This window comes from Dama dama, chromosome 32 (genome assembly GCF_033118175.1).
Source record: "Dama dama isolate Ldn47 chromosome 32, ASM3311817v1, whole genome shotgun sequence".
NCBI lineage: Eukaryota > Metazoa > Chordata > Mammalia > Artiodactyla > Cervidae > Dama > Dama dama.
Window position 1 is genome coordinate 32239351 of NC_083712.1, and position 12649 is coordinate 32251999.

Below are 12649 nucleotides of genomic sequence, written 5' to 3' on the forward strand. Positions count from 1 at the left end.
TGTTGTGTTGAAATGGCTACTGACTGTTAGCTTTCAAATTTCAAATCACTGGAACTTTCTGAGCATGAAATTGTTGACTGAAAAAATACAAAAATACATGCAACCTAAAAGTTGAGAGTTATAAAATATGTTTTATTTGGTGGAAATTTTTAGTCTAGGAGGCAGCATCTCATGTAACCCTGAGAGAACTACTCTGGGGCCAGGGGGCCACGGGGGTGGATGTTGGAGAGCCAGGATATGTAGAAGTTTTGCAATAAAGGGCAGGTATTCCGAACATCAAAAAGTGTTGCTGTAAATTAAACAACACCAAATATCCCAAATTAAGGAATTTAGGGCTTTTCTATGTGTGGAAAAATGCAAGAGTTAGGGCTTTTCTATGTGCGGAGAAATACGAGTCTTGGCTCACTGAAATCCTTCCTTTGATATGCACTTCAGTTATCTGGGCCAGTTCCCTGTGTTTTTCACATCCTGAACTTCCTGGGCCTCACTGTAGGGAGTGGCTGCAGTTTGACGGCTGCTAGATGGAGGTATTCTCTCTTTGCTGAGTTCCCTCAGGGCTCACCAGCTCACCTTCCCTGGGGGCTGCCAATTGCTGATGACTGCGACATCCTTTATTTACTGATATGACAGAAAATATTCCATCTTTCAAAGTCAAGTGCCTAACCTCAAGGCATCTATGTTCTCACAAGAGAATTCAGGTGAGCAGGTGTAGGTAATGTATGTGTAGCCGGTTTGTACAGCTCCGTGACATGAAAGACATTAAAAGTGCCAGTTTCTATATTTTAGTCAAGTGAAATCTATTAAGACTGTCCTTTCCAAAAGTGATGAAGACTCTAGTGTCTGTCATTTCAGAAGGTTCTTTCCATCTCCCATGAGCATAAGAAATCATGGCGCTTATGATTAAAAAAAAAATAAAACAGGCAGCTTCTGCTTATCACGCCAGGACACAGACGCTGCCTTGTTCCTTGTCCAGGCTACATGCTGGGTGTGTTCAGTGGCAAGCACTTTTAGCCCTCCTTCGTGCCAATTCAACCATGAGGGAGAGTCCTCACTCAGCCCAGCAGCCACAGCCTTTGTATGTCTTTCCACCTTTGAGCTATTGAATTCAAGTGAGCTCAGCTCTTCCCACTTTATGAAACTCACAAGCCTCTTTCCAGCCCGGGGGGACTTAGCTTCTGCCTCCCCATCCTTCCAGGCCTCAGTTCAACAGCTGTTCCTGGCGTTCTACATCCCACAGCCCAGTCACAGCTTCTTCATAGCACAGATCAATATCTGAAACCACTTGATTTATGGACTTTGTGTTGATTTTCTGTGTTCTTTGGAAGAACATAAATCCCCTGAGAGCCAAATCCTACTTTCTGGTATGTATCCAATGCCTGGACTCTCCAGGTGGTTCAGCGGTAAAGGGCCCGTCAGCCAATGCAGGAGACGTGAGTTTGAGCCCTGGGTGGGGAAAATCCCCTGGAACAGGAAATGGCAACCCACTCCAGTATTCTGCCAGGAGAATCCCATGGATAGAGGAGCCTGGCAGGCTGAAGTCCATGGGGTCACAAAAGAATCGGACATGACTGAGCAACTAAAACAAGAACAATCCATTGCCTAGAAAAGTGCCTGGCACATGTCAGTGACAGATATCTGTTGAATGAATAATGGAATATGCCAGGTCTCCAATCTCCTCCTTTCCTTATACCATCCGTCCAACATTCTTCTGCCAACAGGCCCCTCCCCAAATGGACCTAGGTCTTCAAAAACAACATAACTCAGGAGTAGAAAATGGAAAAGTGTTTTTCGTTCTTTCTAGCTCACTCCGCAACAGAAGGAAACAAGTTATTAATTTTCCAATTACTATCACACACATGTATACACAGATATATCATTAATATCAGGATTATTTTAAGGAAATAGTTGATTATGGTCTGAGCTGGACCACATCACAAAACTGATCTCAATTCAGTGATTTTTCAGAATGATGATTTGGGCTTAGTTTAAGGTTGTTTCTGCTTTTGCTTGGTACTCAACCACCCAATGAGCAGTGAAGTGAATATATACAAGAACAAAGCTATAGATGAGTAGACTACTTCCTCAATTCAGTTCAATCGCTCAGTCATGTCTGACTCTTTGTGACCCCATGGACTGCGGCATGCCAGGCCTCCCTGTCCATCACCAACTCCCGAAGTTTACTCAAACTCACGTCCATTGAGTCGGTGATGCCATCCACCCATCTCATCCTGTCATCCCCTTCTCTTCCCACCTTCAATCTTCCCCAGAATCAGAGTCTTTTCTAGTGAGTCAGTTCTTCACATCAGGTGGCCAAAGTATTGGGAGTTTCAGCTTCAACATCAGTCCTTCCAATGAATATTCAGGACTGATTTCCTTTAAGATGGACTAGTTGGATCTCCTTGCAATCCAAGGGACCCTCAAGAGTCTTCTCAAACACCACAGTTCAAAAGCATCAATTCTTCAGCGCTCAGCTTTCTTTATAATCTAACTCTCACATCCACACATGACTACTGGAAAAACCATAGCCTTGACTAGATGGATCTTTGTTGGCAAAGTGATGTCTCTGCTTTTTAATATGCTGTCTAGGATGATGACTACTTCCTGATTGCTCCTAATTCCACATGGAGGGGCTCCCAGAATTGAGTGGTTTCATCAGATCAAGTAGAGTAAGGAATCCACCAAACTGGAAGAGCCCAGAATCTCAGGTTGTCCGCTTTCATAGGAACTTCCTAAGCCATATGAGCAGCTCCTGGCTGCACAGAGGGACATACTGTCTGCTATCTCCAACAGAACCGGTGGGCCAGCTTCAGGTGTGGAGAACTAGGCTTGGTCACCACCCTCCATAGAAATTATGGTAGAAGATAGCTTAGTGTCATCAAAAAATAATAATAAATTATTGGGTTGAGTCTTCTTGTTTAGTCGCTAAGTCATGCCTGACTCTTTGCAACACCATGACCTGTAGCCCGCAAGGCCCTCCTGTCCATGGAATTTCCCAAGCAAGAATACTGGAGTGGGTTGCCATTACCTTCTCCAGTAGTTTAAACAAGGAGAGTATTGTACCATGGAAGACAGAAAGAAGAGGCTTTCAAGCCTATGAAATGGTTTTGTTTAAAGACTTGGAGGAGTGTCGAAATTGATCGTGCAGAGGGGAGTAACCCACAAAAGCAAGCCTGGCTCAAAAGCTGGCTGTAGGCAGGGTTTACATTGAGAGACTAGAGCCACCTGGTGGAGAATATTGAAAGCAACCAAGAAAAAGAAATCCACTGAAGGTTCTTAAGCAGAAAAGGAACTTGCTGAAGGATATTTAGACAGCCATGAGAATTCCTAGGAGGGGTAGAAAGCCAGCCACTGAAGCTAGGAGAGCAGGAACAACACCCAACCACATTGCAGAAACTTCTAGCCAGCCACCTTTGCTGTCTTGCTCGGTCTATGGCTCTCAACGCTAAACGTTCTAAAGCTCCACCATTGCTTCCCCCAAGAAACCAGCCATCTGTCACCATGCTAGTCAAAAGAGTAATTTCACCACATAGTTGAACTCCTATGCACTCACCAAAACCCATGACCAGATTATATTTCTGTTGCTGTTAGGTGTGGTATGTGCCTGAGTTCTGGCCAATAGGATATATCAAGAAGCATACCACTTCCAAGAAGAGCCCGTAAAATCTTCCTGCAAATGGTTCTCTGTTGCTTCTTCCAGTGCCTGAGTTTCTGAGAGCCCATGTGGAAGTCTTGCTTCACCAAGAACTCCAGCATCAGACTTTGTTATGAGAAGTAAGTGTATATTGGGTTTCAGTGCTGAGGATGAGGTTTTTTAACAGCAGCTACTGTTTTACCCTAAGGAAATCACTCAAATCGTTCACTTCTAAACAAAGTCTTCTATGGGACGAATCTAGGTTAGACACTGCACTCTCGTTACGAGAGAGCCTGACATGATTTTGTTCTCTGACATCATCCTTGTGTAAGAAGGATTCCGCATATGGACAGTTATCAAGATATAGAGAGAATACTTAGAGCAGTGATAAATGAAGCAAGATCCCTACAGAAAAGAATAAACAGTAAATGAAACAATGGCCAGTAAATATGTGAAAGGATTGTCAGTTTCACTAGTCATCATGGAAATGCAAATTTATAACAAAAATAGACTATACACAATAGATTGCTTTTTTTTTTTTTTTTTTTTTGGCCAATTTGCCACATGATTTGTAGGATTTTAGTGCCTCAATCAGATATTAAACCCAGTCCCACAACAGTGAAAACTCAGAGTCCTAATTGCTAGACCACCAGAAAATTTTGGCAAAATACTTAAAATTTTTCAGAACTTGGGTGATGATGTGGAGAAATGGCCCTTTCTTATCACCTTGGGCAAAATGTAAATTATTGCAACTGGTACAAAGAGCAAAAGTAGACATTATATAATACAGTTGAAGTTGTATGTGACAACACAACCCAGCAAGTCTTCTTCTAAATATTAGCTAATGGAGTGTCTCATACAAATGGATAAATGGTGTGAACCAGAAGTGACAAGTATTGCTTTTATTCACATCTCATTGGCCACAACTAGTCACATGAAAGAGAAAAGAGTATTCCTTCCACTTGTCCAGAAGGGGTTAGAAAACTGGAGATCACTTAGCACTAGAAATCCCTGCCAAGCTTTTTCAAAAAACATCAGTGTTGAAGTCTTTCTTGCATGAATCACCCATGAAAGCGTCAGCTACAAATTGGCATACCAAGAGCATTGCCAACGACTGAACAACAAAGTCGTTTGCCATCTGCCTCTACAGAGATTGAACCCTATGCTGCGGTAGCCATTGACCTTCAACAACCCCTGAGGAAGTTCAGGGTGGAGTGAGGCACTCTGTGCTCCAGGGAATCTGGTGGGACAGCCCTTTAGATAGTTGGATGTTTTTAGGAACAGACTTCATGATCTCAATCCTTGTATCTCCTCATATCTAGAGAAGCACTAAATCCCTTCATGGTGACATCAGATTCTCATGACTAACATGAAAACCTTTTGTAAAATGAGTATTGAACTCCCCCTTCACCAAAACCTTATATATTGACTTTCCCCCACTGCCGCTTTGGAGCAGTCTCTCAGAGCTATCTGAGATTCTGCCTTCCAGGCTGCAGTCTTCATTTTGCCCCAAATAAAACTTAACTCACAACTCTCAAGTTATACATCTTTTTAACAAAAGCCTGACTACAATAATGAAGTAAAAAATTCAGTATCATCAGTCATTAAGTAAATGCGACTCAAAACCACACTAAGATGACACTTCACACCTAGTAGGACAGCTGTAATTTTAAAAAACTGGAACCCTCATACATTGTAGGTAGAAATGTAAAATGCTGCAGCCACTATGGAAAACAGTTTGGTGGCTCTTCAAAAAGTTAAGTCACCATACAACCAGCATATCTACTCCTAGGTATTACCTAACATCTGAGCCACCAGGAAAGCCCAGACAGTATGTAAGAGAATTGAAATAAAAACTGTACAGTGTTTAGAGCAGCATTCTTTAGAGCAGTTATTATAATGGCCAAAATTTTCCACCAAAAGGCAGAAGCAAATCGAATATCATTAACTAATGAATGGATAAGCAAAATGTGGCATATCCATACAACGGAATATTATTCTGCCATTAAAAGGCATGAAGTGCAGATCGTGCTACATGATAAGCCTTAAAACAACTGAAAGAAGCCAAGCACAAAAGACCACTTATTGTGTGATTCCATCTTTATGAAACGTCTGTGTGTGCTTAGTCGCTCAGTTGTGCCCGACTCTTTGCGACCCCATGGACTGTAGCCCACCAGGCTCCTCTGTCCATGGGATTCTCCAGGCAAAAATCCTGGAGTGGGTTGCCATGCCCTCCTCCAGGGGATCTTCCCAACCCAGGATCAAACCCAGGTCTCCCACACTGCAGGCGGATTCTTTACCATCTGAGCCACCAGGGAAGTCCATATGAAACGTCTAGAACAGAGAAATTCACAGAAACAGAAGGACAATGAATGGTTGCAGAAAGCTGGTGGGAAGGGAAGACAGGAAATGACTCTAATGAGCATAGAGTTTGTTTTTGCAAGGGTGAAGTGGTCAGAGTTGGACAGTGGTGATGGTCACAAAGCCTTGTGAATGTACTAAAAGCCACTGAATAATACACATTAAAATGCTTAAAATGGTGAATGTATGTATGTGAATTTTATCTCAATTTTTAAAATGTGTGTGTGTGTGTGTGTGTGTGTGTACACACAACTCAAGTGGCACTAGTGGTAAAGAACCCACCTACCTATGCAGGAGACAAGAGACGTGAGTTCCAGTCTTTTTGCCTGGACAGTCCCGCGGACAGAGCAGCCTGGCGGGCTACGGCTACAGTCCGTAGGATCACAAAGAGTCGGACACTGCTGAAGTGACTTAGCACGCATGCACAACCCATAGCACACACATGTACGTGCACACGCCTACCATAGAATTAGGTTACTCAGGCTCTGGTTAGTCTATAGTCTAGGCTGTATTTGACACTCAGCTCTACCAGGTAGGTGAATGAAAGCAAAACACTTAACCTCTCTAAGTCTCAGTTTCCTGTGTAAAAAATGGGGATGATGATAATGCCTGCCTCATAGAGTTGTCATGAGGATTAAATGAGCTAATGAAAGTAATGGGACTAGAACATTGTAAGCCCTCAGTAAAACATAACTAATAGTGCAAAACATAACTAAATGCACAGATAATGATACCTGTACAGAGAGAGAGAGAAAGAAAGACAAATAGACTGGGAAGAACGTGCTGATCAGCCCACAGGAAGTTTCTTGTCTTGAAACTTTACCAGTAGGACTTTTGTAATTTATCACACATTCTTTTTTAGATTTGCCTAGAATGACTCAGTCCCCTAAAGGCAAAGTACCTGATAAAATGACAAACGGAAGTCATGAATTAAAATGTCAGGATCCTGTACACACACACACACACACACACACACACACCTTTGAGAGCCTGTCTGACATAACAAACTAGTTATATTCCTATAAATCAGCAATGACTGAGGAAAGCTATTCATTGCAAAAGAAAGCAAATGTGAATTTTCACTGTTAGATGCATTCACCAAAATTACAGCTCCACATAACTTGCAGCTTCTTTGCTTGTACAAGTCTTTCCAGAAAGTGAAAGTCGCTCAGTCATGTCCGATTCTTTGCGACCCCATGGACTATACATACTATAGTCCATAGAATTCTCCAGGCCAGAATAATGGAGTGGGTAGCCTGTCTCTTCTCCAGGGGATCTTCCCAACCCAGGGATCAAACCCAGGTCTCCCGCATTGCAGGCAGATTCCTTACCATCTGAGCCACAAGGGATGCCCAAGAACACTGGAGTGGGTAGCCTATCCCTTCTCTAGGGGATCTTCCCAACCCAGAAATCGAACCAGGGTCTCCTGCATTGCAGGTGGATTCTTTACCAACTGATCTACCAGGGAAGCCCCACAAATCTTTCCAAGGCCAGCTCAAATCTCACCTCATTGAGCCTTTCCAATCACTCTGAAGAACTATACTTCCTCTTCCACTGAGCTTCTCAGTAAAAGGAAGGACCTGAGGAAGGAATGAAGGAAGGGAGGGAGGGGATGAGTTAAAGGCACTAATTCAAAAGCCTAATCTCCTACCATAACCTTTGCCTTCACATCATTTTCTCAAGTTCCTCCCTTCCCAAGACCAGAGTTCTTTGACCTCATCACCGACACTTCCTAACATTTTATCAGTCATGTCCCTCCTCATCTAGCTGCAGTTCCAGAGTCTAACACTGTATTTGCAAACACCTTCAGTTCCTTGATCTTCTCCTTTCAAATCAAAACCCTAACTATGCATGGATCTGAGACCACCCACTGCCTCTGGGCCTCAACCCGAAGCCCTAGTTATTGCTGGAGAAAACCCCCAGCTAGGCAGGATGCTACCAGGTCAAATTGATAGTGACCGAGCCCAAACTTACACTCAATGATGGAGCAAGTCTTCCAAACTTCCTGTGCTAAGCCCCTCTCCCGTTTTATGATTTCTTACCTTTCCCCTCCACTGAAACTCTGACTTCCTCCTTCTCTCCGTTGTCCACTGGTGCTCGTTCCTGAGGACTACAGAGCCCCCGTGACTCATTCCTCGTATTTCAGCCACTAAGCCTCTATTCACAACTACTATCTTGTTCTTTCTATTACATAGAGAAGTGCCTTTCCCTTAGTGAAACTCATTTTTCTCCATGTGTACTCTGGACTGAAACTTCTCTCCACTCAGGGTCAGATTGTCCACCCAAGGTGTTCATCAGGCCATGTCTGAGTGATCATGGGGCAACCGACTCTGGTTTTTTCTTTTGTTTTTATCATGGAAGTTATTGCTGATGACTTATGTAATTTTTTAAAAGAAGAATTTAAGAGAAAGGTATGAGCCATTGTCTTCTGGGAGATGTGGTAATACCCACCCTGTCATTTGAATCAACATTCAGTCCCCATTCCATTTGAGAGAAGAAATAGATACTAAATCCTGCCAGCCACGAAGCTAGATGGGCCCAAGTCTTGAGGCAGTTTTATTTTTTCTATTTTTTTGGCCGTGCTGCACAACATGAGGGATCTTAGTTCCCTGACCAGGGATCGAATCCATCCCCCTGCAGTGGCGGTGAGGTGTGTTAACTGGTTACTGGTCTCTTAACTACGGGAAGTCCCGAGGAGATCATATTAAGTGCTACTGAATATACTAACTCAGTCTCTTCCGTGGCAGATTTAATTGTCACTAATTGGGTTTCCCAGGTAGCACAGTGGTAAAGAATCCACCTGCCAATGCAGGAAACGCAAGAGACGCAGGTTTGATCCCTGGGTCAGGAAGATCCCCTGGAGGAGGAAATGGCAACCCACTCCAGTATTCTTGCCTGGAAAATTCCATGGACAAAGGAGCCTGGTGGGCAACAGTCCACAGGGTCACAAAGAGTCGGACACAGCTGAGTGAATGAGCACACACACAATTTTCTAATTTACCTTAATCGTAAAAACTGAGTCAGAGAGGTTACCTAATTGCCAGTCTCTGAAAGAGGAGGGAATTCAAAAGGAGTCTGAGAGCATGTGAGGGGCTGGAGTGTGGGAGGGTTTACCTCCGAGGAGCCATTTCTCTTGTGTCGGTGAATCACACAGTCAAATTACAGAGCAAGTGACAGGAGCGCGGCTAGACTCCAGCGCCCGCTGTCAGAAGGTTATTCTTCAGCCCTACAGCACTAGCTCTCTGTTTGGCCAGGGATGTTGGTTCTAATTAGGTACTGCTCCCCGTGGGCCACCTGGCAGGACCTTTATTCTCTCCACAATTATTAATCAGCTCTCCAGTGTTAACAAGATCAGATGGAGAAGTATGTAAATTCTGTCTCCATCCTTTGTCCCATCACCCGGCAGGCCACCTTACCAGCTCACTAATGAGGTCCCGGCCAACTAACTAGCAAGCTGGCCAGCTCCTGTTCCTAATGCTCACTTCCAAAACGGGATTTTTGAAATTTTGAATACATAAGCCAGTCCAACACACTGCAATATATAATCTTCCTGCAACTTTCTGATAAAACTTTAAACTAGGCCAAGTTAAAATCAAGTAACTAAATTACAATAAAATTGAAGAAATGCCTAGCAATTGAAGGATTAAGGGGGAACAAATTCAACACCTGGGGACTTTTCTGTCTGTCCCCAGAGAGGGAGCCCTCATCTGTATTCTATTATCAAAATTTCATCCTTCTGCTGTTTCTTCCTCTCATAATTTCAAAATAGAACTTATACTCTGAAGCAAGTATTAGATGGAACCTTACGAAATTACCAATTTTTGATGAATTTTGACCTACAATCATGGTAATTTCATACAGTTCAACACATAATGCATGAGACCTTGGAAGGGTTTTTGAAGGGGATTGAGTTTTTTGAGCATAAAAATAATCATAGGAATAAAATAGAGAGCCCAGAAATAAACCCATGCATATATGGTCAATTTATCTACAAGGGAGGCAAGAATATACAATGAGGAAAAGATAGTCTCTTCCATAAATAATATTGGGAAAACTGGACTACATGTAGAAGAATGAAATTAGAATATTTTCTCATGCCATGTACAAAAGAAACTCAATATAAAGTCCTAAATGTAATACCTGAAACCATAAAACTAGAAGAAAATATAGGTTGTACTCTCTTTGACATCAGTCTTAACAATATTTTTTTGGATCTGTCTCCTCAGGTAAGGGAAACAAAAAACCAAAATAAATAATTGGACCTTGTCAAACTTAAAAGCTTTGGCACAGCAAGTGAAACCAATACTATAATATCCTATATATTAATACTAGTTATGTATATAATTATCATATACATATAGATTGAATATATATATACAATAGATTATAGTATCTATTAGATGGATAGATTGAGAGGTCTGAAATAGATATGACAAAATTTTGTCATTTGGATGGTAGATACAAGGACATTTGATAAACTTTTCTCCATACTTTTCTCATACTTGATATATTCTGTAATACATTTTAAAATGAATAACTATTCATGAGAAAATCTAAAACTGACCACAGAGGCTGAATTTGCTGCTTTGATCTCTGCCGATGCCTGACACAGGAGAGAGAACAAGGCATCCAGATGTTCCACAGTTTCTCTTCACAAAATTTCCGTGACATCACTTGCAAGAAAACAGCCTAGCGCCTGGGGTGGGGAGGAAATCGAACTAAGGAAGATGGATATAGTATATACCAAGGCAGAGATTCTCAGTCCTGTTTCCCCTACACCATATCTGAGAAAGAAAAGTCACATTTGAGACACTTTCAAGAAGAGGAACCCAGATGTTGTTTAATAGCTAAGATTAGCTATGGTTCATGAGCAGCATCATAATCTGTTGATTTGCCAGCTGTAAGTTCATTCTTCTCTTCCTTTGATCAGAGAGAACAAAACCCCGACCCAAGGTTTGAAAAAAATAAGGCATTGCCTTTGGATATCTGACCTTCTAACCCGATGGGACCAGAGGACCAGTCAGATTCCTGGCCTGGGGCATGGCTTGTTGAGCGCTGGTGATGCAGCCTCTGGGGCTTCCTGCCGGCTCCCCATCTCCCACAGCTGCGGTTCAGAGTCAGTCGTCACCCCAGCGTCAGTCGGGGGAGCGGGGCACATGAGGGATTCTGAGAAAAGGCTGAAGGATTGAAAAGGATGCCACTCCCCTGTGCTGGGACCAGCGGTTGACAGTGGGGAAGGGGGAGGTGCGGCCAGAAGAGTTGTCCCATCATCTTTCCTCTTCCTCTCACTACATCTTGTGCTGTCCTACCAACACAGTCTCATTAAACTCCCCCAAGGCTCACCCTTTCACAGTATGAAAAGAAAGAGGAGTGGCCGCGGCAGAAAGAAGTGAGGGACCCAGAACGGAAGGCACCACAGACAGAAGAGAAGGTCCCATGACTGGACCTTTTCCCCGGGGCCATACAGTGAGCTGGGTCAGTGCAGGGTAGAGGATTGTCAGACAGACAAAGCTAGTAGATAGAGAAGAATACAAAGGACAGTTGTTTCAAGATACTGATAAAAACTTTATAAAATGGAGATCACATAGCAACAAGGATTTACTGTAAAACACAGGGGACTATACTCAATACCATGTAATAACCTACAATGGAAAATAAACACACATATATATACATACCTGAATCAGTTTGTTGTATACCTGAAACTAACACAATATTATAAATCAATTATACTTCAGTTTCTTTAAATGGAGGTTGGAATTCATACTTTAGATGATGCTTATATTTTTGGGCTTCGCTAGTGACTCAGACCAGGGCTCAGGTAAAGAATCTGCTTGCAACGAGGGAGACTCGAGTTCCATCCCTGGATTGGGAAGATCCTCTGGAGATGGGAATGGCTACCCACTCCAGTATTCTTGCCTGGAGAATTCCATGGACAGAGGAGCCTTGTGAACTATACATAGTCCATGGGGTGGCAGAGTCGGACACAACTGAACGACTGATACTTTCACTTTTCTTTCATATATTTTTAAGTGAAGCGAAATGAGGTGTCTTATTTTTAAAAAGCTTGTCCTATTGGAACTCAAAAACCTTAGTCAATAGATGTTTCTGATGTTCTTGAACAGGTGTTCATTAATTTGAGGAAATCTGGCCATTTAAGAATAGTGTGTGATTCTCCGCACACCCTTCCCTTGTGACAGCCACAGCAGAACATGCCAGGAGGAGGCTTCAATCAACCAGAATCCCTGAGAAACTGTGATAAGCAGAAACCCCTACTTGTTTGATTTAAGCTAGTCGGACTTGGGAACTGTTTGTTACCGGTCCATCCTAAGGGGTGCGAGCCATCAGTGTAGACTTAACTGAGTGACAGATGATGGTGACTTGAGCCTGAGTGGCAACAGTGAGAAAGATGAGACGTCGTCCGAATCTGGATGTACTTTCTTGTATAGAAAAGAATTAAGTCCTATGTGACTGAAAACGGGAGACCAGTGTCTCGGGTTCTAATAGGTCAGAAACATCTTGTGTGAAAAAACTGTAATATAAGCAACCCTTATATTCTGGTAGCAGGCCGGGAGAAGCTTATCTCCCTAATAGGTCTACAGCAGGTTTACAGCCCACAAAATATTCAAAGTCACTGCCCACCAACTTTGTATAGTG